Here is a 25,426-nt window from a genome sequence, read left to right as displayed (position 1 = left end):
TACATCAAGTTCAGCAATGAGAACACCAAAGTTGAAGGAACAGGCAAAGAAGAAGGGTTAAGATCCCGAAACAAAATGTAAACATGGATGATTGGTACAAACCTCAAGGGCTTATTGTGAAGATTAAATGAGATAATGGTTATGCAAATAGATGTATCTCCCCTTGGCCTCTCACATAACAGATATCAGAAACCCATAAACATTTCAGATGAGATGGGACTGTTGAAGAGAGACCAGCAGGGCCATTAGAAAATGATCAAAGAATTACAGGGGAAGGGATTTTAGGGGTTGTTGAGTCTGACATCTGGCTCACTGTTGATAGTGTTCCCTGTCAAGTGATAGCTTCTGTTTACAGGGACCTTACAAAGACGACAATGTCACTGCTAACATTCAGAAACAGAAAGATAATAGATGAAAACCCCAGTTATCTCTTTTTTAATTCTGAAAATTGCTAGGTTATAAAGTATTCCAACCAGGAACTACTCAGAATCACAACGACACCGATGAATGTCACTGTAAAAATGGTTAAGAACTTTAGCTCTGGAATCATATAGATCAATGGTTCTCAACTTGGGGTGATTCTGCCTGCCAGGTGACATTTGGCAAGGTCTGGAGATATTTTTGGTTGTCACAACTTGGGAGGTGCTACTGGCACCTACATGGTAGAGGCTAGGGATGCTGCTAAACATTCAATAATGCACAGGACAGCTCCCCTTCTACCCTGAAAGAAGGATCACCCCCCAACATCAATAGTGCCAATGTTAAAAAATGCTGAAATTTAGACTTGGATTTTAGAATGAGATCTCTTACTTACTAGTTGTGTGACCTTCAACAACAAGCTTGTTAGCCTCTCTCAGCCTTTCCTCATATGCAAAATGGGAAATTTAAATGGACCTACCTAAAACTTGTAAAACACTTTATAGTATATTAAGCCTATTTTGACTCCTTTCATCCTCAGCAGAGTCCATGATTCAGATAAAACAGGCATTTCAAATTTTGTTTTACAAATGAAGAAACAGAAGCTCAGAAAAATTAAGTGACTTGCTCAGGATACAAAAACTACTAAGTGCCAATGATGGGCTTAGAAAGAAACTGATTCCTAATTCATGCTTTTCCCACTATAACTTTATAGATGAATGAAATAAAATTGCAGAGGTTTAGGGACTTTTAATCTTCATTATCACTTCAAATATCAAAGATTTCTTTTCTTTTGCATGCCTATAAGTATAGACTCCAGATGGAGAACAAATAAGAGACTGAGCTGATTAAGTAATGCAATGGAGCCCCTCAAAACAGAAAACTTTAAAATTTGACCTAATATGTCTTTTTTCGTCTCTAGTTTTTATAGTTCCACCTGCCAAGTTCATTATGTATTTTTTGCAGGACTTAATAACAAGAATCTTCAATCATCCTTGGGAATAGATAATGTACATGCATTTTAGATTCTTTTTATTTAAAACACTGAGTTAACATTTCAAATGCTGATTTTTTGTTCCCTAGCTTTTACCCATGACAGGAAAAATTGCTTTCCCTAACTGCCATTTATTTTGAGAGAGGATAATTTTATTTTGTTCCACTACACTTAGAAATATCTCTGTATTTCATCTGTTTAGTTTTATTCCCAAAAGTAAAGTTTTAAAGCTTTTCAGCTACAGCTTCGGGCTTCATTGTTACATTACTGGAATATATAGTAAGAAGTATAAATAATTATTAAAAACTAGGGAAGACAGGACTCTTTCATGTTGGCTTTTAGGTTTGACCCTCTGTTTTCTGTGCACCTGAATCTGGACACTTGGGAGTGGAAAGGGGGAGAAAAAGTGAAGACATCTAAAAATAATGTCTCTGTTTTGAGTCACCATCTAAACACAATCTTCTTAAACCACAACAAACAGGGCCAGGTCGATGTAATACTGGACCGAATGCTAAGTTTATAATGTTTCACTATATCTGCATAATGGTAAACACTTTTTAATGTTGTTTTATGTTAGTTAACACATTTATATTATTAAATTCTAGTCCTCAACCTAGATTTGGAATTTCAATCAATAAAAAGATATGCTGTCAAGGCAGGCTGCACAGATAAAATTAGCATATTAAAAAAGAGCTATGTAACTGCTTTAGGGCATGCTAAACAAGACAGATAAAACTGTAAAATACTGGAAAAATGTGAGTTTCATAATAATTCCAAACTTTAGAAAAAAATTCTTTAGAATAAGTTGTATAGCCATACACAAATGTTCCTTTTGAAGGATATTGTAGACTTAAAAAAATATATAAAACTATGCCTTAAATATGCACATGTACGGCTCATGTTCAAAGTTAGGTTCTGAAATAGGATGCTGTTATGGCATGGAAAATAGTTTATGATATAAACTCCAGTTTCTAGGATCAAACTTCATATACAAAATAAAATAGATAATATTGATATAAAAATAACATGAATATAAAAATAAATATAAAATTAAAAAATGAAAGTAAAATAAATATAAAAAGGAAATGACTTTTTCAAGCATTTATTAAACATATTTGACATCCTAAACAACACTGAGATTAAGCAATTTTTACCAATTTATTAATTCGGCATTGATCAGGCCCATGTTGATGATACCCGGACTCAACGTCTGATTTGGATAAATAGTATAAGATATTCGTCTCTCTAAGCCGACTAGCTGGCTTCAGTCACTCAGTTCATTCAATTGTTAAGTACCTTCTATAATGCTAGTGACTGTCCAGTCACTGAGAACACTTTCATGGTGCTAACTAACACACAAGTGGGGACACAGTCAAGTAATGAGATGATTCTAATAATATGCCATAAGTTTAAGATGATGCCTTACACCTGCTGAGAGAAAAAAAGACTATTCTTGAGTTACGAAAGAAAATGAGATTTCTGAGGCAGTACCCTGCAAAAGGTAATTATTACTATAATGAATATTGTGTTGGCAAGGAGCAGCAATAAAAACCTGATGGCACAGAGTGGTATATCAACTCTCCCCTTGGCTCCCCCTACACACTAAAAGATTCTGGCTTGCTAAATGAATTAATAGCAAACAGGAAGGATGGAACAAAAGATGTGAGAACATACAGTGAGGAATAAGATTCTATCCCTCTAAAATGACAACAATTATGTGTATATTTAACTGTGGACAGAAACACTAGACTAAGGGACTAGTAGTGTAGCCTTCCAACTCCAGAGTATCTGCACAAATTCTCTAAGAGCCTTTAGAAAGTAGGGGGAAAAAATGGCTGACTGTAAATTAATTTAAACCTTTACCTTGTATTTTCTTTAAGCCATGTATGTACTATGATAATTTAAATATAAATAAAAAGCTTATTGATTTTCATTTACCTGGGAACCAGTTAAGCTAAGCACAGCTATGTTTGCTAGTGGACATCTAGGTTAAAAGTCAGCAGTATGTGAAGTATCAGAAGAGAGATGTGTGTGTGGGAGAAAAAGGAGAGGACTGATGCTTCTTCATCTCTAGATGGGGCTGAAAACTTGGACAAATGCAACAGCTACTGGGTCTTGATCCTATTCTTCAACAAAGCAAGTAAGTTCTAAACATAAGCTTCATATCACTTCTTTTAGAATAAATGGATTATGGAAAGTAATTCTGGCATTGGATGGTGCTGTTGTAACACTAGTGAACAAGCAGTTCTGATGCAATCACTGAAAGTCCCAGTTATAGAAAGCAAATCCAGTATCTTTGTTAATGATCACAAGCCCATGGGGCAAATGTTTATATGACATTAGTCTTTAGGTGTTACTTAAAAATATACTGCTTCTAGCATAAAACATATTTGTTAAAGAAAATAATTTTATGATATCAATGAGTGGGTGTTAAAATGTATACTATAAACAATGCTACAACAATAAATACTCTACGATTCATAAATCAAAATGTTCTTATAATTTCTAATTTCTATGGAATGTCTGCAAGAGAGAACTCGGCAGAAGGGAACTCTGGGTGAAAGTGGTGTTTTGAAAATCACAAGTTTATTCAGAAATGGTTACTAGAGTTCAGAAATGAAGAATTAATTTTCTACAGTATCAATAGAAATATTTAATAGCAAGACCATTTTAATAATACTATTTCAAGGAAGCTATGTTCACTCTTATCTATCTTTCTTAAGGCTGAGAAGCATGGATGTTGAAGAAGACAATACATTTAGAATATCAGTGCAATTAGACATTCCGGGAGGGGGCATGAACCCACAGGGGGAACAAATAGCTTTCCATAGCAGAGGAGTGGTTCCTGTCATCTAAACAGATTTATTTTAGTGATATTTTTAAAATTCCTATTTTAGTTGTAAATATTAATATCTTTTCTAACAGAGACATAACCAAGGAAGAAACTTGCTTCATCCAGATAAAAGACTTTCTGTCTCACTGTCAAGGATGGAGAAGGGACAAGCTTGTGAGGTTATGGCTGTGGATCCTACTTAGTTAACAGTGAGAAAGTGCCATGAAAACATTACATAAGTAGCAATGAGATGCTGTAAGTAGCAATAAGTTCTGGGGGCAGGACTATTCAGTGCATGAGTGCAGAACTCTGTCAAGCAAGATTAGAAAAGGTGATCAACCACACTTTTTAGGGAAAGGGCTAAGGAGGGTTATAGATACCTCTGTAAAAGGTCCTGGACAATTTTATCTCATACCTGAACAGATTTACTTCTGTTGCTTGGTATTCAACAAGTTCTTTACTGCAATTATTAAAACTTAGAGAAATCAAGATTTGTATCATTTTCTATATTTTTTGTTTTAATAACTGATTAATATATTAATTATAGACAAAATTAGAAAACACAGAAAAGCACAAAAAATAAAAATAAAAATTTTATAACTCCATTACTCAGTGATAACAATTATTAACATTTTGAATACATCTTTGCAGACTTTTGTTTTCTATCTATAACTGAAAATTTCTATAGATGCTGTTTTGTAATATACAGCTTCTTATTGACCTAAAAATATATTGTGGTAATCTTCCCATGAAAATATTCTTCTATGATATTTCTAATGGCTGCATTATAGCTCATTATATATCTGTATCAATTAAGAAAAAAAAAAAAGGACAAATGTGTAACTTATTCAACCAGAAAGCGAATTTTTTTTTTTCATGCTATTTCACTGGCATCACCTGGTAATTTGTTAGGTGAATTCATGTGCCCTGCTGTAGACCTGCTCAATCAGAAACTCTAGGGTCGGAGCCCAGCAACTGGTGCCTTAATAGATCCTCTAGGTGATTCTTCTGCATGCTAGAATGTGAGAGCCATTGGTTTAGTCCAACCATTTTATATAGCTGAGCAAACTTAGAGAAGTTAACTTATTTACATTGACACAGATAATGAGAACAGACACTCAAATATAGGCCTTCTAACTCCTAATCCAGTGATTTCATTTCTAAACCAGTACAAAGTGAAGACACTGGTCCAGAAAGAAGCATATTAAGTCCAGCCCCATTTCTTGATATTGATAAAGGACACTGGACCTAAAATCTACAAAAGGAGAGCTAAGTACTTTTTGTTAGTTATGTAGAGACTGAAGGGGCCAAATATCTCAAACTGACCTGCTATGTAGAGTTAGTCTATAAGAGGTTAAGTGAATGACTTTTTGTGTGTGGAGTGGAGACAACTTCTTATATGACCTGATGTGGTTTTCTTTTCTAAATCTAGTTATCTCGTATGTATCTCTTTAGCAAAATTACTTGATTAATTGTAGTAAACTGTCACAAATTTGACTTAAAAATAAGGCTACCATGATGGCATCAAAAGCTGGCAAAGAAACAAAATCTCCTACAGATTGCTTGGGAGAATATAAAATGGTATAGACATTCTAGAAAACAATTTGGCAGCTTCTTTTAAAACTAGACATGTAATTACTACATGATTCAGCAATTGCAGTCTTGGACATTTATCCCAGATAAATGAAAACTTTGTTTACAGAAATACCTATACACAAATGTTCATGGCAGCATTATTTTAATAGTCAAAAAGTGAAATCAACCTATCCATACCATGGAGTACTACTCAGCAACACTAAGCAGAGAACTGTTGATAGATGCAACAACTTGGAAGAAACTTCAGGGAATTAGGCTGAGTTAAAAAAGCCAAGCTCAAAAGGTTACATACTGTATAATTCCATTTATATAACATTTTTGAAAGGACACTATTTCACAAATAGTGGTTACCAGGGGTTAGGGATTGTGAGGAGGGCAGAGATGGTGTGATTATAAAAGGGCAACTGGAGAGATCCTCATGATGGAACTGTTCAGTGTCTTTACTGTGATGAAAGAATCACATATAGAGGTGATGCAATTGTATAGAACTTCATACACTCACACACACACATACACATGAAAGAGTCCAAGTAAAACCAGGATATCTGAACAAGATGGGAGGGGACTGTACCATGTCAATACTCTGACTGTGATATTGCAATACAGTTCTGCAATCTGGGGGGAACTAGGCAAAGTGTACAAGGGATCTTTCATATTATTTCTCGCAACATAAGTGAATCTACAACTATTTCAATAAAAATTCCAACTAAAAAAATCATGCTGTAATATTTGGCAAATGATCTCGTCTAGCTTATTTCAATCTAGTTACCTCTAGATGTAGTTCTGAGATACTTTATTTATTTTAAAATATTTTTTATTTTTTTAATTATGGTGGCATTGGTTAATGAAGTCCAGTGTTTCCAGTGTACAATTCAACAGTAAGTTATATATATTTTACATTGTATGTTCACCACCCACAGTTAGATTTCTGTCGCCACATATTTGACCCTCTTTACCCCATCTACCTCCCCTCTCCTCCTCCACCCCCCACCCTCTGGTAACCACTAGTCTATTGTCCATGTCCATGAGTCTCTGTTTGTTTGTCCTGTTCATTTGTTGCTTTTAGTTTTATATCCCACCTATGAGTGATATCATATGGTTTTCAGCTCTTTATGTCTGGCTTATTTTGCTTAGCATGATTATCTCAAATTCAATCCATGTTGTCGCAAATGTCAGTATTTCATCTCTTCTTATAGATGAGTAATATTCTATTATATATATGTACCACATCTTCTTTATCCAAACATCTATCATAGGACACTTCGGTTGCTTCCATGTCCTGGCCATTGTGAATAATGCTGCTATGGACATCAGTGTCTAAATATCTTTTCGGATACGTTTTCAAGTCTTAGGGGTAAATACCCAGTGGAGGGATTGCTGGATCATATGGTAGATAAATTCTTAGTTTTTTGAGGAACCTCCATATTGTCTTCCATAGTGGCTGTACCAATCTGCAGTCCCACCAGCAATGTATGAGGGTTCCTTTTTCTCCACATCATCTCCAACATTTGTTATTACTTGCCCTGTTGATAATAGCTATTCTAATAGGTGTGAGATGGTATCTCATTGTGGTTTTGACTTGCATTTCCCTGATAGCGATGTTGGGCATCCTTTCATATGTTTGTCGGCCATTTGTATGTCTTCTTGAGAGAAGTGTCTGTTCAGGTCCTCTGCCTATTTTTTAATTGGATTGTTTGTTATTTGTTTTTATTGAGTTGTATGAGTTCTTTGTGTATTTTGGATATTAGGCCCTTATTGTAGGCATTGCTTGCATATATATTTTCCCATTCGGATGGTTGTCTCTTTACCTTGTTGACAGTTTCTCTTGCTGTGCAGAAGTTTTTTAGTTTTATACAGTCCTATTCATTTATTTTTGCTTCTACTTCCCTTGTCTTTGAGGTCGAATTCATAAAATCTTTAAGTCCAAGGTCCAGGAGTTTAGATCCTATGTTTTCTTCTATGCATTTTGTCTCAGATCTTATATTCAGGTCCTTAACCCATTTTGAGTTAATTTTGTGTTGTGATAGACAACACTTCAGTTTCATTCTTTTGCAGGTGGTTTTCCAGCTTTCCTAGCACCATTTATTGAAGAGGCTTTCCTTTCTCCACTGTTTTTTTGGCTCCTTTGTAAAAAATTATTTGCCTGTAAAAACATGGGTTTACTTCTGGACTCTTGATTCTGTTCCACTGGTCTGTGGGTCTGTTTTACTGGCAATACCATGCCGTTTTGATTGCTGTTGCTTTGTATTATAACCTGAAGTCAAGCAGAATGATGCCTCTGGCCTCGTTCTTTTTTCTCAGAATGGCTTTGGCAATTTGGGGTCTTTTTTGCTTCCATACAAATCTGATGATTTTTCGTTCTATTTCTTTAAAAAGTGCCCATGAGATTTTGATGAAGATTGCATTAAATCTGTATAATGCTTTAGGTAATAAGGTTGTTTTTTCTATGTTGATTCTTCCAATCCAAGAACATGGAATATCTTTCTATTTCTTTGTAGCTTCTTCAATTTCTTTTAAGAGTCTTATAGTTTTCATTATATAGGTCTTTCATATGTTTTGTTAGATTTATGCCTAGATATTTTATTCTTTTTGTTGTAATTGCAAAAGGAATTGTTTTTTCCACTTCTTTTTCTGACACTTCATTATTCGAGTATAGGAATGCTATGGATTTTTGAACATTGAATTTGAATCCAGAATTTTTTCTGTATTTGTTTATTGTTTCTAATAGTGTTCTAGTAGAGTCTTTAGGGTTTTCTAGATAGAGAATCATGTCAAAATAGAGACAATTTGATTTCTCCATATCCTATTTGGATGCCTTTTATATCTTTCTCTAGCCTGATTGCACTTGCTAGGACCTCCAATGTTATAGTGAATAACAGTGGTGATAGTGGTCAGCCTCATCTTGTTCCTGATCTTAGAGGGAAGGTTTTTAGTTTTTCACCATTAAGTATAATATTGGCTGAGGTTTTACTGCATACGGCCTGTATTATTTTAAGGTACTTTCCTTCGATATCAATTTTGTTAAGTGTTTTGATCATAAATGGATGCATCTATTGATATAATCATGATTCTTATTTTTTAATTTGTTTATGTGGTGTATCACATTAATCGATTTGCATATGTTGATCCATCTCCGCGCCCCTGGGATGAAGCCCACTTGATTATGGTATATAATCTTTTTAATATGTTGCTGTATTTGGTTCGCTAGTATCTTATTTAGGATTTCTGCATCTATGTTCATGTGAGATATTGGTCTGTAGTTTTTTTGTGTTATCTTTACCAGGTTTTGGTATGAAGATAATATTAGCTTCATAAAATGAGTTAGGAAGTATTTCCTCCTCTTCGATTTTCTGGAAGAGTTTGAGGAGAAGAGGTATTAAATTTGTTTTGAATGTTTGGTAGAATTCACTGGTGAAGATATCTGGTCCTGGACTTTTACTTTTTGGTAGGTTTGTGATGATTGTTTCAATTTCCATACTGCTGATCAGTCTATTTAGATTTTCCAGTTCTTCTTGATTCAGTCTAGAAAGGTTGTTTGTATATTTCTAAGTACTTGTCTGTTTCTTCTAGGTTATTAAATTTGGTGCTATATACTTTTTCATAGTATTCTTGTATGAGTCTTTGTATTTCTGCAGTGTCTGTCTTCATCTCTGATTTTGTTTACTTATGTCCTTTCTGTTTTTTCTTTAGTGAGTCTAGCCGGGGGTTTGTCAATTTTATTAACCTTCTCAAAGAACCAGCTCCTTGTTGTATTTATTATTTTTAATTGTTTTTTTTCAATTTTATTTATTTCTGCTCTAATTTTGAGGATTGCTTTCCTTCTGCTGACTTTAAGCCTCATTTACTTTTTTTTCAAGTTTTTTAATATGAAGCATTAGGTTGTTAATTTGGGCTCATTCTTGTTTTTGATGTTAGGCCTATAATGATATGAACTTTCCTCTTATGACTGCTTTTGCTATCTTTAGTAGCATGTTGTTTAATCTCCATGTATTTGTGGTTCTTCCTGCTTTCTTTCTGCAGTTGATCTCTAGTTTCAGAGCATTATAATCAAAGAATATGGTTGGTATGATTTCAGTCCTCTTATATTTGTTGAGGCTATCTCTGTGTCCCAGTATGTGGTCAGTCCTTGAGAATGTTCTATGTGCACTAGAGAAGAATGTGTATAAGTAGCTGTTTTGGGATGGAAGGCTCTGTAAGTGTCAATTATGTCCAGTTGGACTAAAGTGTCATTTAAGGATGTTATTTCCTTATTGATTTTCTGTTTGGATGATCTGTCCATATTCAACAGTGGGGTATTTAAGTCCCCTACTATGATAGTGTTTTGGTCTGTTTCTCCCTTCAGTTCTGTTAGTAATTGCTCTATATATTTTGGGGCTCTCTGATTGGGAGAATAGTATTTATTAGTGCTGTGTCTTCTTAGTGTACTATTCCCTTTATCATTATGAAGCATCCCTCAGTATCTTTACCTTTTTTATTTTGAAGTCTATTTCATCCGATATTAGTATTGCTACTCATGTGTTTCTTTGAATGCCATTTGTCTGAAACATCATTTTCCATCCTTTCACTTTGAGTCTGTATTTGTCTTTGGAGCTGAGCTGTGTCTCCTGGAGGCAACACATGGTTAGGTTTTGTTTTTTGATCCAGTTTGCAACTCCGTGCCTTTTTATTGGTGAGTTCAGTCTATTCATATTTAGGGTGGTTATTGAAATATGAGGTTTTCCTATAGCCATTTTATCTTTTGCTTTCTGGTACGTCAGTTTTTCCATTGTTTCCTTGTCCTTGTGTTTCTGTTTTTGTTTTTTTTTTATTTTAATTTTAATTTTTATTTTAGGTGGGTTTTGTGGATTTTTCCCTCCGGTATTTCTTGTTTTATGTTATGTACTTCAGTTCTGAATCTTTAGTGTGTGGTTACCATTATGAATAAGAATAGTTATATACAAACGGTAGTCTATTTTCTTCTGCACATGCCCCTTTGTGAAACTGGATCTTTGAATCCTCCCTTTTTCTTTTATTGTTGTCTTAACTTGTCCCTATGTATGCTGAGCATTCATTACTATCTTGCAATAGCAAATCTCTTCTTATTGTTTAAGCTTATAATACCCTGTTCTTAATGTGGGTTGCACTACTCCGCTTCTATCTGCCTGCTAGTCACCTTACTCGTAGTTATGTATTTTTTTTGTCATTTTGTTTTATGTGAGGTGACCCCTTTCAGTATTTCCTGTAATGCGGGCTTCATAGGTGAAAATTCCCTCAATTTTTGTATGTCTGGAAAGGTCTTTATTTCTCCTTCACATCTAAAGGAGAACTTTGCTGGATATATTATTCTTGGCCGGTAGTTCTTTTCGTTTAATAGTTTGAATATTTGATTCCACTCCTTTCTGGCTATTAAAGTTTGTTCTCAGAAGTCTGATGATAATCTAATGGGTTTCCTTTATAGATTACTGTCTTCTTTTCCCTGGCTGCCCTGAGAATTCTTTCTTCATCATAAATTTTTGATAATTTTAATGTGTCTTGGAAGAGGCCTTTTTGGGTTGAGATAATTGGGTGTTCTGTTGACTTCTTTAATTCTAAGCTTCAGTTCATTCCTTAGATTTGTGAAATTCTCATAAACTATTTGTCTGAAAATGCTTTCTGATCCCTGCTTCTTTTCCTCTCCTTTTTGAATACCCATTATCCTTATGTTTCCTTTCCTGTTGGTATCAGCTAGTTCTTGTATTTCTTTTTCATTATTTTTCATTCTTTGGTCTCTTTCTTCTTCCTTTTGATTTATTTCTAGATTTCTATCTTCAATATCATTGATCCTTTCCTCCATTTGGTAAACTCTATTTCCCAAGCTTGCTATTTCATTCTTCATCTCTTTTTGTCTGCTCTTCATCTCTAGAAGTTCTATTTGGTTCTTTCTTAGGGTTTCAATCTCCTTGCTAAAAAACTCATTCTGCTGATCTAGTTATTTTTTTCAAGTCCTGGAATTGTTGATATGAATTATTTTGGATCTCACTGAGTTTTTCAGAGGTACGAATCTGAATTCTCTGTCATTTAGGTTGCATGTTTCTATGTCTTTAAGCTTATTTTCTGGAGATTTTTCTCTTTCTTTCTCAGCTGCCTTGTCATCTTGGTTGTTCATGGTGTTTAATGGACTATTTCTCCATCTGGAAGTGTATTCTGGCACCCCTCTGCCGCCCACAATAGATTTATCATATAAAGGTCTCTCTTTAGCCTGTTGCTAGGTGTTTTTCTTCTGGTTTCCAGTAGGTGGCGTCTAGGCCTCTTGGATCCCTGCTTTATATAAAGCCTTAATAATGCCTTTTTTTTCTTAGAAATATTCAATCACGATTGCTATCCTCAGTTTTAGTCTGTCAGTATTAGCGACAGTTTCAGTAGCATTCCCCTGGGGCTCCACGGTATTTGTCTTGGAGGATAAGGAGGTGGGGTGCCCTCTGTGTTGGAGGATGGGGGTTGTGGATCAGCCTAGCATTTTGCAACTGCGGCTGGTAAGAATCAGCTGCTGCTTCTCTGCCATCCCCACTTTGCTTTCTGCCTTGATTCCTGGGCTCTGCTGCTGCGTGGAGCTCACAGATCTCTCAGGCACAGCTGTGCAGGGAACCCGCTACAATTTCTCATTTCTTGCACCTCCTACAGGGAGCTCCAGCTGCAAGAGGCAGCTTCTTTGTTCCTCCCAGTCTACTGTCCGACTCCCACAGTTCTGACCTCTGGCAGCTCTTATGCGCAGATCACTCGCTCATACATGCTTGTGTGTAGGTTGGGTGTTATTTGTTGAGTTTTAGGTGTTCAGTTTATTGTTATTTCAAGGGGAGAGATCTGGGGACATCTCTCACTCCACCATGCTTCTGACATCACTCTGAGATGCCTTAAAGTTTTGCTTACATTGAAGTTCCGGTCGGTATATCACTGAGACTCCATTTTCCTCAGTGGAATGACCTAAGTAAGCTGGGAAGTCGATTTTGCAATGAGTCCTGAAGCAGATGGCTATAGTGACACAGAACACCATTATACTCAACACAGGTTGGGCTGACAGCCTGGCATTAACTTAAGTTACACACAATACCATCTTAAATCTTAGGTTGTATATGAAGTACTTATTCTAAATAGTCCACTAAGCATACTTTTTTGCCTTTTTATTGCCCTGGAGTAAATAAGGAAAGACTCTGGAATTTTTTAACACCGAAAATGCCACAGCAAATTTTCTAGACACATCATAGGTACTCAGTATTTTTTTCACACTGAATACATTAGACTAAAACTCTAATTTTAGTCTTAAAATTAATTTTACTTTTACAATATTTGAGGAAACAGGAAAAAAAGAAAAACAATGTTATAATATCCTAACATAATTATTACTTGGGTCTACTGTCACAGTTTTACAATGTATTTTTTCATATTAATTATATCTACATATTTTTATATCATAAACATTTTTATGTGCTGCTCAATAAATCTTTATTCTTATTTTAAAAGCTGTAAACTAGTTCATCATAACTTAATCCATTACAAATATAAGTTGTTCCTAGGCTTGTTAAGATCACAATAACCCAGAAATGGACTTATTAGATTTAAAGATATGGATGTCATTATAATTTGATGCATTTTTTTCCAATAAGCTGTACCAGCTGGCAATGGCACCAGCATTAGGTCTTTCTTTTAAAAATCGTCCTAATTACATAAAAGAAAAATGACATCTCAATGCTTTTCGAATTTAACTGCTATGAGTTTAAACATTCTCTAAAATGTTTGTTTAGTAATCGTTTTTCTTATGAATTGATTAATTGTGAATTCACCTCCTTTTTCTTCACCTACCAACAGGAGGTTTAATTTTTTTTTAATAGTTTGTATAAGCTCTTTAGTAAATGTTAATATGTTTTTTATGAAGTGAAGAAATTAAGTGTCAGGCATGGTTTCATTTCACTAAATCCTTACAAAATCCACTTGAATTAAAAATTATATTTAATAGTCCCCAAATTATAAATAAGGAACTGAGGTTCAGAGAAGTCAAGGAAATTTTGCTCCTTGCTATAAGATAGTAAAACAAGGCTGAGTTTGCAACAGTTTGTTTCTGGGCCTAGTGTTCATTCCATCATAAAACTTCCTTCTATCTAATTATGGTGAGAGATAATTACTATAGTAACTGTAGTTGAAGAGAGAATCCATACTATTCCAATTTGCAGCCAGATTTAGTAGCAGTTGGAATGATGTAGGCATTCTGTTTTTTAAGAAGAAAGATTACTTCTTTTGGATTAGATGGAAGAAGGAGAGAGGATAGAATGGCAAATTAAAGCCCTTCCTCTAAAGAGAAAATAATTTCTTGATTAGGAGAGAAAGCTCTGGCAAATGAAGAGAACCAACAGGATAGATCAGAAAGGAATTTTTGTCCATAAGTTTAGAAAGTAAGATGAATTATACTGGAATAGTTCAGTCGGTTCAGTAAAAAAGATTATGACTTGGAATAATCAAAAAACAGTTAAGAATTGGCAAGAAAGGTATCAAACTGTAACTAAACACTTATTTTCCTTAGCCATTATTATTTAGGAGTTACTTTGAAAATACAATATTTAAAACATGCAAATCTTCAAAGGAAAACTAGCTTATATATCCATTTTTAAATAAACACCATTTATTTCTTAAGCTTGTTATTTGGAGTTGTGGGAAATAAACAGGGATCATAAAACTGCATTAATCTATTTATTTTAAAGGAGGGATACCGACTGACTTATGAGGATTTAAAAAGACAAAATAAAATGAAAATGAACGCTTGTATTGACAGAGGGGAACACAATGAAGAGAGCAATGTTATGTGATGTTTAAACAGGATCCTTGGCTTTTTCACTTTAAGCGACGAGGGGCTCTTTTATACAGAATTGCTCATTGAGTTTCTCTAAGTCAAGAACAGCTTAGAGTTTGAGACTAGAAAACAGCATGCTGTGATCAAGGGCTCTCACTGTTCAAAGTGGTAAGTTTATACCCACCCTCTAAGCTCCATGAGAAGCCAGAACAAATCAGGTTGATATCAGGAAGTTGCAGAAAGGTGAACTCTAATTGATATGGAAAGACTGGTAAATTGGAGATAGAGTATATGGAAGAGAAAGAAGTAAAAACAGATTAGTACGTGAAGGCCTCTGTTACACAGCTACAGGCCCTGGGAGGGCAAGATCCAGGCTCTGGACTAAAGGAAAGCTGAGACTGAATCCCCTTCCTGATGCTTACAGCCTGAATGACCACTCACGGCCTCAGCTTTCTCCTCGCAGTGGTTGTGGGGATTCCTGATAAAGGACATAAATGGCTCAGCAGGCCGCAGGACAGCCGAGACCCTCAACAAATAGAAAAGCCTATTATTAATACTATAACTAAATGTTTTATGTATTTTAAATATTGCTACAGATGCATCTTTTTCCTTTGTCAGCTGTTCATGAATGAATTCTTGTTTAATTATTTTTAAAGAAAGAAGCACAAATGGCTTATATGCATAAAATATCGAGGCTTAAATAAGGTTTCCTTTTGCTTACACTACCCTAAGTAACAATAACATCTACCAGGATCAGGTACTAAAATTGCAGTACACTGAATCTAAGAGAAAACTGCAAACCTATACTATTTACAAATATAAGAATATGGACAGACGGCTTAGTGTAAAATATCACCTGCTACTTGAAACATAACTCTAAGCCCAGAGGCTAATGACAGGATTGTGCAGGGGGTCTCTGAAGGTCTGTGAGGGGTAGCACTCTTAGAGGTTCAAACCAGCACATCCTTGCTTACTGACATAATCCACTGCTTTGAAATTCGGCTCTGAATCTGGAATGACTCTCGTACAAGAAACTGGCCTAATTTATAGTGATTAGGCTCTGCCTAAGTATATACAACTTGTATCATAACATTAGCTAGAAAGAGGAGTCTGACTGATTATTCATTGGGATACTCTGTAAAACGGTACAAATGCATTGATGGATGTAAGTACGACTACAGCCCCTGGTCATTAGTGTACCACCGTGTGGACAGGACTCTTCTAGCTACTGGAACATCGACTACTTAGAAACGACCAAAGCTCAACTATCTTTTGTTGGGAAATACCAGCTTCCTTTAAAATCTGTTAATTGCCATAAAACACTGGCCTATAGTTCACCATGAGGCCAGGATATTGCCACCTTTCCACAGACAAGCAAGTTCTATGAGCTGGCATCGCTGATGGGCTGAAGAACCTGCACACTCCAATGCAAGTCAGTGCTGGCACATCACATCGCTGAAAGAGGCAGCTTGGCTTAGGAGAAAGAACATGTGTCTTTACTAGAGACAACACGGTCAGATTGCCTGGCCTTTGTTCTTTCTTCAGTGTCTTCATCTGTGACATCGGCTTCCCTCTTCCTCCGGTTGGCCAAGGACTGTATCAGATACAGCAGCGTCTAGGACTGGCCACAGATAGGCACTCCTCCACACCCCGCATTCATGTCTGGGAACGCTAACTCGGTCAAAAGCCTCCCTCCACCTGCCTAAATGGGGTTGGAAATTCATGACTGGTGAGGTGCACAATTGACATTAAATATCCAAGGGTCCTCCACAGCAAAATGTGAAATAATTTCTTCAGGATTAGAGAATTTCTGAGAGGAGACGCAGAAACATATTTTGATCTGATGAGAGTAAGGACTATAACTTTTCCAAGTTGTAATGCCATGAGAAAAAGTACACGATGTTTTGGGGAGTGCAGAACATTTTGAAACTCATATTGTTTTAGATGTCTTTAACACACCTAAATCGCTAAAAGGCTGTGAACACAACAAGTATTCCATCGAGTCTGCTGTGCTCTCAGAACTATTCCAGTCGGAATATTTAAATATAAGGCCTACTATTCTCTTTATTAGAGAAAATGTTAACATTTGAAATTTTTCATAAGTTAAAAACAAGCAAAAGACAGTCAAGTGCACTGCAGATTGTTGATGTCATGGGTTAACTGGCAGAAGTCTGAACAGGAAGAGATGGCTGCTGGGGATCACTGGACTTGAGTGAGGAGCCGATCTTGCTCGGTTTCCGTATAGGTTTGTCAGAATGAAACAGTTAGCATCCCACTGAGGTAAGCTGCCCCGACATTTTTCTCTCCACGTCTGTCTATTAGTGTCACACTAATAATGGTTATAAACCTAGGGTTACTGAGAAAAGAAATGAGATCTCATGTGCTTATTTCATACTGGCTCTTGGTTGTCCACATTTCTTGTACTGAGGAACCCCATCTGGGCCCACTCTCCTTCATTCATTTCTCATTCACTTTAGAAAGATGAAGAGCTCAAGGAAATTTGGGGAAATTTAAAAAATATATATTTTTCCTTTTCAAAGAAATTTTTACCCCTAAATCAATGGAAAATAGAAAACATTTCTCAAGAGTGTCAACAGGCCTTATCTGTGGATTTTGTTAGCAAGCAAGAATGTGCTGGTTTGAACCTCTAGGAGTACTACCCCTCACGGACCTTCAGAGACCCCCTACACAATCCTGTCATTAGCCTCTGGGCTTGGAGTTATGCTTCAAGTAGCAGGTGATATTTTACACTAAGCCATCTATCCACATTCTTATATTTGCAAACACTATTTTCAGTTTCTGTTATCCAAACTTTGATGGAAAAAAGAAATCTTTGTAAACAGAAAACTTAATTTTTTTTTAACTAGGTAAAGACATTTCTGTATGAGTAAAAGAAAAATGCTTCCAGGAAAAGACTCACTGTGAAATTCCCTTGGGCATGGAATTATAAAGGTGACTCACTGCCTTTTGTGGGACAGGTCTCTTCGTTAATTTGTTTGTCAAAGCTGTGGGAGGAAGAGGTAGGGCCCATCCCTGTGTAGAGCCTGTGGGCACTGAAAGGATATGCCACATAAAAGTAGTTTTCTGTACTTGTCTGGCTAATTAGGAGTATTTCTGACCTCAGTAAAGGAAAATATGCTATAACCTCACAGTATGTTTGGAAATAGAGAAGGAAACAAACAACAGAAGGGCATGTTTCATAGCAGTTTTGACAGTTTAGACATTTATTCAGATGGCAAAAGGTTTCTTAGTCCCTGAGGAAGAGCAGCAGGTTCCTGTAAAACTTGACCCTGTAATTGGGATGTAGGGGAGTATAGATAAAATGAGAACTCTTATGAATCAACCATACAAGGACTTAGACACGTTACAGAAGAAGGTGAGTGACCAAAAATCACCTGAAAAGGTGCTCAGTATCCTTCGTCATCACAGAAATGTAAACAAAAATCGTAATGAGATACCTACCAGAGTAGCTCAAATAAAAAAGGCTGATAACACCAAATGGTGATGTTGCTGCTGGTGATGTGGAACAACTGCCACGCTCATACAGAATTGTGTGTGGGGGCCTGTAAAATGGCATAACCACTTGGCAGAGTGTTTGGCAGTATATTAAAAGTTAAACATATATATATACCCTACAACCCAGCAATTCCATTCCTAGATATTTACTGAGAGAAATAAAAACATGTCCACAAAAAGACTTTACCAGAATATTTATAGCAGCCTTACGCCAAATAGCCCTAAACCAGAAACAACCCAAGTATCCATTAACAGTTGAATGTATTAGCAAATTGTGGTATATTCATACAATGGAACACTATTCTTCAATAAAAAAGAATGAATCATTGATAAATGCAATAACATGGATAAACTGCAAACACATCATGTTAAGTGAGAGACCAGATAAAAATAGAGTACACATTGTATGATTTAATTTATACAAAGTCCAAATATAGACAAAATGGATCTGTGGTGACAAAAATTAGTGCTTTCAGGGATTAATGAAAAGGACTAAAGGGAACTTTGGTGGAATGGATATGAGCTATATCTTCCTTTTTTGTGGTGGTTACATGGGTGTATGTATATCAATGGTTCTCAACCAGGGGTGATTTTGCTTCCTAGGGGACAACTGGCAATGGCTGGAGACAGTGTTGACTGTCATGACTAGGCAGATGCTACTGGCATCCGATGCTTAGAGACCAGGGATAAACAGAACAGCTACTTACAGCAAAGGGCTATCTAGTCCAAAATGTCACTAGTGCTAAGGCTGAGAAATCTAGTGTACATACAATTGTCAAAACTCATCAAAATGAACTATTAATTTTGCACATTTTACTGAATTTAATTATTACCAAAGGGAAGAAAAAGAAAAACAATTCTATGACCCCTCTCTTCTTCTCAAAGTATAGTTGAAACAGATTTTTAAAAATTATATTTCAGTTGTATGAGTTCAATTGCTTAATAAGTGCATTTCATTATACAAATCATGCTCAATTAATGTTTATTGGAATAAAAAATATTAGGAGAACTTCCGGTTTGGGGTTCCGCAGGTAAAGAGCTTGGAAGTTGTCACTCCATCCTAACAAGTAAGCTGAAGAGACTGAAAAATCAATTCTTCTTGGATCCATAAGAGAGAGGAAGACACGGGGCAAACCAAGACCGGAGAGACAATACAGGGAGTCACGGCTGGGCTTACTGGAGCAGCGACTTAGGAGCGGAAACCCCTGCAGGAACTGGTGCTGGGGCGGAAACCCTAAGCTGTAATTGAGGGATTGCTGGAGCCTCAGTGTGGACAAGTCTGAGTTACAAACTGCAGGGGGACCCAGTCAACATGGACTCCACAACTTAACTTTAGGGGCTCTACCAGGGTCTCACAGCAGATATGGGAGAAAAATCCCCTTCTGCTTTTGGCAGAGGGAGGGGGAAAGGAACCATTTTGAAATATGCCAGAGCACTTTGTTCTTCCAAACAAGACTTGCCCTCCGGGGAAACTAGTTAACCAAAGCCTGTTGTCAGTATTATCAGAGCCTGACTCAGGGAAAGGTAACTAGCCAACTCCAACAACTCTAGCCACCTTGTTCCACCTGAGTGGGGAGGAAAAATAGAACAAAAACTTTTTTTTTAAAACAAAAACTTGACTTATAGAATATCAAAAAATAATTGGAGAAAAGATGGGTGGTGTAAGGGAAGTCATCTCAACAACTGTCAAGCAAACTCTTCCTTTCTTCCCTTCATCTACTTATATAACTCACACCTGGACTACTCGAAAAATTCCTGAAGGAATTAAATTTTGACCTCAGAGCAAGGTTTAAACAGTTCAGTGCACAGGCCGTTTTAGGTGACAAAGCAGTGTGGGAGTGGAGCAGGGCCTGGCGCCGGCTGAAGGTGACTCAGCCTAGGTTTGCCAGCGAGCCTCAACATTCGCTCACCCATCCCAGGAAAGCCACACTCTTCCTGGGCCCAATGCTCTGTGCTCAACTCATGCAGAGAGTCCGAGGCAGCCACATGAAGCGGCAGGCATGGAGCAGGGTAAGCACTTCAAAGGGGCTTCCTTTTGTGCCACAGATCACAGTTACAATCTGGCAACTGAATTCTACAGTTCTCTCTGAATCTCAGAGGAAATTTCAGGTCAAAGTAAAAAAGCTGTTTTTAAGTGGAGAGAAAAATGGATTCAATAGTATAATGCCACAGACTAGTTTATGGTACAGGTACCATTAACTCTGATGTTTGCAGAAAACAAGTAGCTCATGATTTTGGTTACTAATGTTGAATTTCATAAACATTGTTTTCCTTGGGGGAATCTGAACTGTATAATTTAGCCTTCCCGCAAGTGATTTCCAGGCCTTCTCTAATGCTTACAGTGGTACCCAGAATACATTCTCTGCTAAGCCTGGAGGCAGCCCCGAGTCAGCTTTTCCCATTACCTGCACACCTAAGCCATTCAAGAGAGATATTATTCAGAAATGCCTCTGGAAGAGATGCTGCAGAGCTCCTTCTAAATTCTAGGCTTCTCTCCAGCCAAGAACTTTTTTCGTTAAGTTTAAATTAACTGACTGTTAACAATCACTCGCATTGGCTTTCTTTCCCTTTATGCAGGAGAAGCTGCTTCAACTTTGGGTGGGGCAAACTAGAATTCTCAAGTTATAAAAATTATCTATAAAAACTTCATCACTCACTCATTCTCAGAAGCCTAAAGTTCTATACTTGTCTCTAACCTTCACATTGATTCTCCAGGATTTGAGGTCTATGAGCAATGAAGCCCATTAGCTAAATTCTTTTGGAAACCTGACAGCCTCACACTGTGCAGTTGTTCCTGTGGGCACATCTGCTACACAGTAGGGGAATAAAATTGGATGCAATCCTTCCCCCATCTCCAACTTTACTGTTTAAAATGACACTGAGTTTTAGAAGTGGTAGGCGGCGGACAAGAAAGGCACTCTTACACTTTGGTCACCATTTTTGACATATGCAAATATTTCAGCTTTATATTCATCATCTGTTAAACACTTCAACTGATGATTCCAGAGAGCTATTTCTAAGAGTTGGATTCAAGAAAAGAGACAAAGCACCAGTAACTTTTAATTCCCAAATCCATGCATGTGACACAGCTCCGTGGTATGTCCAGCAACCCCTCCTCATGTCCGCAGACACTGAGAGAGTCTATCACATGCTTCTTCTTGCTGACATCTGCTGTTTCGATTTTCCCAATAAAAACTGTTCTTATTCACCCATCCCCACCTCCAAGAAAAACCCAAACTTACATGTGGAATGGCAATGCCTTACCTAAATCTCTGTAGATCTCTCTATAAGGTCTTGCACAAAGGTGGCTTTCAGTAAATATTTGTTGGTTGGAATGAATAAATGATTGAATTAATGAATTATATAACTAGAATCCAGGTTTAGTACTTTTCTCTGGGGTGTCAAAACATGCTTTATGGGATGGAGCGAAAAAGAGATTGGGAATATGGTATTTTCAACCCCAGTACTCTAATACTTCCATGTTACTTGGCAAAGCATCCTGGCCAGAAAATGTCCTTGCTTAGAAAACTTTGCTTAGAGCTTTACACAACATTGCTTCACAGGCCTCAGAGTTGAGCCCAAGAGCCAGAGACCCTCACTGCTCTTCCTAGCTCTGCAAAGAGATAAGTATCATAGAGTGGAGTCCTGAGGAGTCCGTGGTGATTTTCTGGCAAGGTTATTTGTTGGGGTAACATTGTTAGATTCCAAAAATTAGAATCAGGTGATAACAGTTTTCATGTCGAAAACACAAACTTAAAGACAAACTCAATCATCCAGACAGTTAAAATGTAGGAGTTAGGCAGGTGGTGACACTGGCAGTGTGAAGCTTGTTCCAAATCTTGTTCTGAACGCTGAGGCATAGTCTGGATCTTAACCATGACTATGGCTCACCAATTTTCCAAGTGTTTGCTTTCCATGCATATTTTGTGTCATCCTAGTCTGTTTAACTCAAAAGACCTAATCCCACAAGATCACCTATAATTAGAGAGTGATGATGCATTCTTAGAAGACAAATATAGACACCATAGAGGCAATGCATCAGCAGTCTGAAAATAATTAATGCTTATCCTCGCAAAGCCACCTACACCAAAACACTTGGGAACAATTCACTATAGCCATAATGTCATGGAAGGATGGCAAAATCATTTTTCTTATCTGCAGAAGTAGGTCACAGAAAGAACATTTGGCAAAAAAACCAAAGTGGCCATGAATGGGTTTTGTGACAGAATCTTTTCATTTGTCATCTCAATGCCAGACTTGATCATTGGTTCATTCTGTACTCTAATCATCTTCCTACACAGAGGACCAGAATGAGGCTTTGGAATGCAGTACTTAAATACACAGCAAAAAGTCCCACTTACCAGAATGTTGCTTCCAAATTGAATAACAAGAGCTCAAGCATTTAAGGCAGCCACTAGTTCTTACTGTTGCCAGTTTATTTCCAATGACATAAAAATTAAAGCCATCATAAATCAGCACACCTATCAGGAGTCTGAGCTAGGCAATGTATAGGCATAGAGGCTAAAGGTTATAGCATTTCTCACAGCAACCTTTTAAATTCAGCATATGGCCCACATGTGGGATGGCATGTTATTTCTGCTGAGACTTCTGTTGAACACAACAGTCAGACCTTGCAAAAATAATCTGAGTTATGTGCATTTCTCTAGGGCTGCTGCCTTCAACATAATGAATGCCTTTCGCAGTGAGGATGGAGAGGGTAGAAAAAGGGGATGTACAGTAGGAGAAGGGGTACCATGACATTCACACTGATAATTTTATAATCTCAGGAAACATCATCATCAGAGGGCTGAAATCCACCTGCCCTAAAGCTTTGTCCTGTCATCGTTTAGAAAGCCTCGACATGCTTCCTATAGAAGCAGCTTTTTCCAATTACTGCTGCTGTCACCTTACAATCAGATACTTGGGTTCACTGACTGACACTAGATTTTTTTCCTGTGGAACAGATAAAACGTCTCCAGGAAACCAGGCTTCTCTCCTAACTATGTGCTCTTATTAACCTACACTTTTAAAAGAATTTGCTCTGAAATTCTGGTGAGGGCTGGAATCTACTCTTTGGTTGCAACTCAAGAGTTATTGATTTGGTGCAGTCCTTCCTCCCTTCCCCCCCAAATGTACTAAAAAGTTTTCTTCCATCTTTTTAAATTTTTCTTACTTTCTTCTTGCTATGAGCAATCCTATTTCACTTTTCACAGAATATGATTCTTTTTGTGTTCACTTTATCAGTTTTATTCCTCTTAGTGTCATTAATGACCTTTGAGCTTCGTCAGTTATTCTATGCTTCTCCCTTCCACATTCATCCTTATTTTCCCCCTCATATTTTAGCATTGAAGGACAATTTTACAATGAGTAAACTGTAAAGTTGTGTCACAGTTCCCCTAAGGACAATCTCCTCCCTTGAGCTATTAAATTGGAAAATGTTTTTTTTAAACATAAAGGCTTTGTTATAGAGCAGGTGCAATCATTACAATGTAAAATTAGTCCTTTTCCCAAAGAAAGTGGTATAATACTTTACTTGTGACTGAACAAAGGGATTTAGGAAATGGAATATAAAAACCCCTCCCTAACAAGAGTTTTAAAGAGTTATGTGCAAAATTATATGATATTTTGTTCCTGTGATGTAGACAATAAAGCCATACTGGTATAGAAGGCTATGGTTTTGCTTTCTGGATTCATTATTGCAGAATTCAGTTCATTTACACATTGGAGAATGACCTGCTTTTCATTCATGCATGCATCCATGTAGTCATCCATTTGGCATTCATTGGGTTCCTCCAATGTGCCAGGCAGAGTTATAAATTAAAAGATAATCAAAGTAAAAAGACACACAAAAACCAATCTTTTCATCCTGAGAAATACGTCAGTGTTTATCCTTTAATCTAGGCATGCCACTCACTTCAAAATTTATCTCATAAATTGTATTTACCTGCAGAGAGTGAGGAGAAGCAGTAACAGTAAACCTACCTGCAGAAGATTCACTAAGGCAAACGTGGTTTTACAGGACTCTGTCAAACCCATGCCTGTTTTACTAGTTGTTAACTGGCGGCCCAAGGGACATGCAGCACAGTGGGGGGAAAAAAGGCTCTGGAATTTAATAACCTGGGTGTGGATTCTTGCTCTGTGGTTTGTTGCCTGTGTAGCTTTGACTTAGCCTCTCTGAGCCCCAGTTTCCTCCTGTGAAAAACAGAAATAGCTGCACCAGTCCCAAAGGGTGGTTACAATGATTAAATTAGATAAAATCCACAATGTTTCTATAATTGCGTCTGTTGTGAAGTCAATGCTCAATAAATTGTAATTTTAGCAGCTTTGTTATCATGACTGGGGTTTACGGCTTGGAAGAAATAATTGCCCCAAATCAAGGAATTCTTTTTTTCAGAGTTCAAGGAGGCTGAGACCTAGGTTGGAAATTAGTGTACCCTTTGTACGAGCCCTGCCCTTCGAGTTGTGCTCCTACTTCCTTCACCTAAGTACGCTTATCCATCATTTCCATATATGTCCCTCTACATTAGCATCCCATTCACTGATCTGTCACCATTATCTTTTCCTCTGTTTGGCCAGACTTATTTAGACATAGCTTAACTCAAGTAAGTAGTTAACCACTTTAAATGAGTCAAAGAAAGGAAAGAGGATAAATCAACTTTCTTTTTGCTTAGAGATGGAAATGTAAGGAAGAGGATAAGGAAACAAGGGTCCAAAGCTTTAGAAGACTCTCAAAAGTGTCAGTGAGCAACATGAAGTTAAACGGAGTGGACTGGGCAGGACAAGAGCGGTGAGACCGGTGTTTCCGAGCTGTTGCAGATAGGAAAGTTTCCCGTGGAGACGTGGAGGATGTGGGGTAGAGAAAAGCCGGTTGTCAGAGCAGACTCTGCTGTCACCTTGGCTACAAGTACAGTGGCTTTACTTTCCACCTGCTTTCAAATTAGCGTTCTGCTCAATCTGCTGGAGGAAAAGCTTCCGCTGCTGAGAATACAGGGATTGAAAACCACTGTTAGACCACATCTTATAAAATCTCAACAAAGATGTGACATCCTTTGCCCATTAAAAAAATAATTTATAGCATTCTGCCAAGACTCCCTTCTCCTGTCTGTATTTGTTACTGTTCTATTACTTTCACGTTTAACAATCAAGATGTAAACTCTCACTTTCTCAATATCTTCATGAATGCCTGGTGGTGGCAAGAAAATAAGGACCAGGAATTGAAAGTGGCTAGAAAAAAGAACCAGAGTCCTTCTTTTCTCATTGTGAGGGGACAATG

The 25,426-nt window shown here is 37.0% G+C and overlaps 1 protein-coding gene across 2 annotated transcripts in view; it reads right to left on the bottom strand.

Moving 5' to 3' along the window:
* Nucleotides 1-25,426, bottom strand: part of UBE3D (ubiquitin protein ligase E3D) — a 132,859-nt gene that overhangs the window by 1,541 nt on the left and 105,892 nt on the right. The gene's annotated exons all lie outside the window — the stretch shown is intronic.

The sequence above is a fragment of the Pteropus alecto genome, unplaced genomic scaffold (genome assembly GCF_000325575.1).
Source record: "Pteropus alecto unplaced genomic scaffold, ASM32557v1 scaffold7, whole genome shotgun sequence".
Taxonomy (NCBI): domain Eukaryota; kingdom Metazoa; phylum Chordata; class Mammalia; order Chiroptera; family Pteropodidae; genus Pteropus; species Pteropus alecto.
This window is presented reverse-complemented; position numbering and strand designations above follow the sequence as displayed.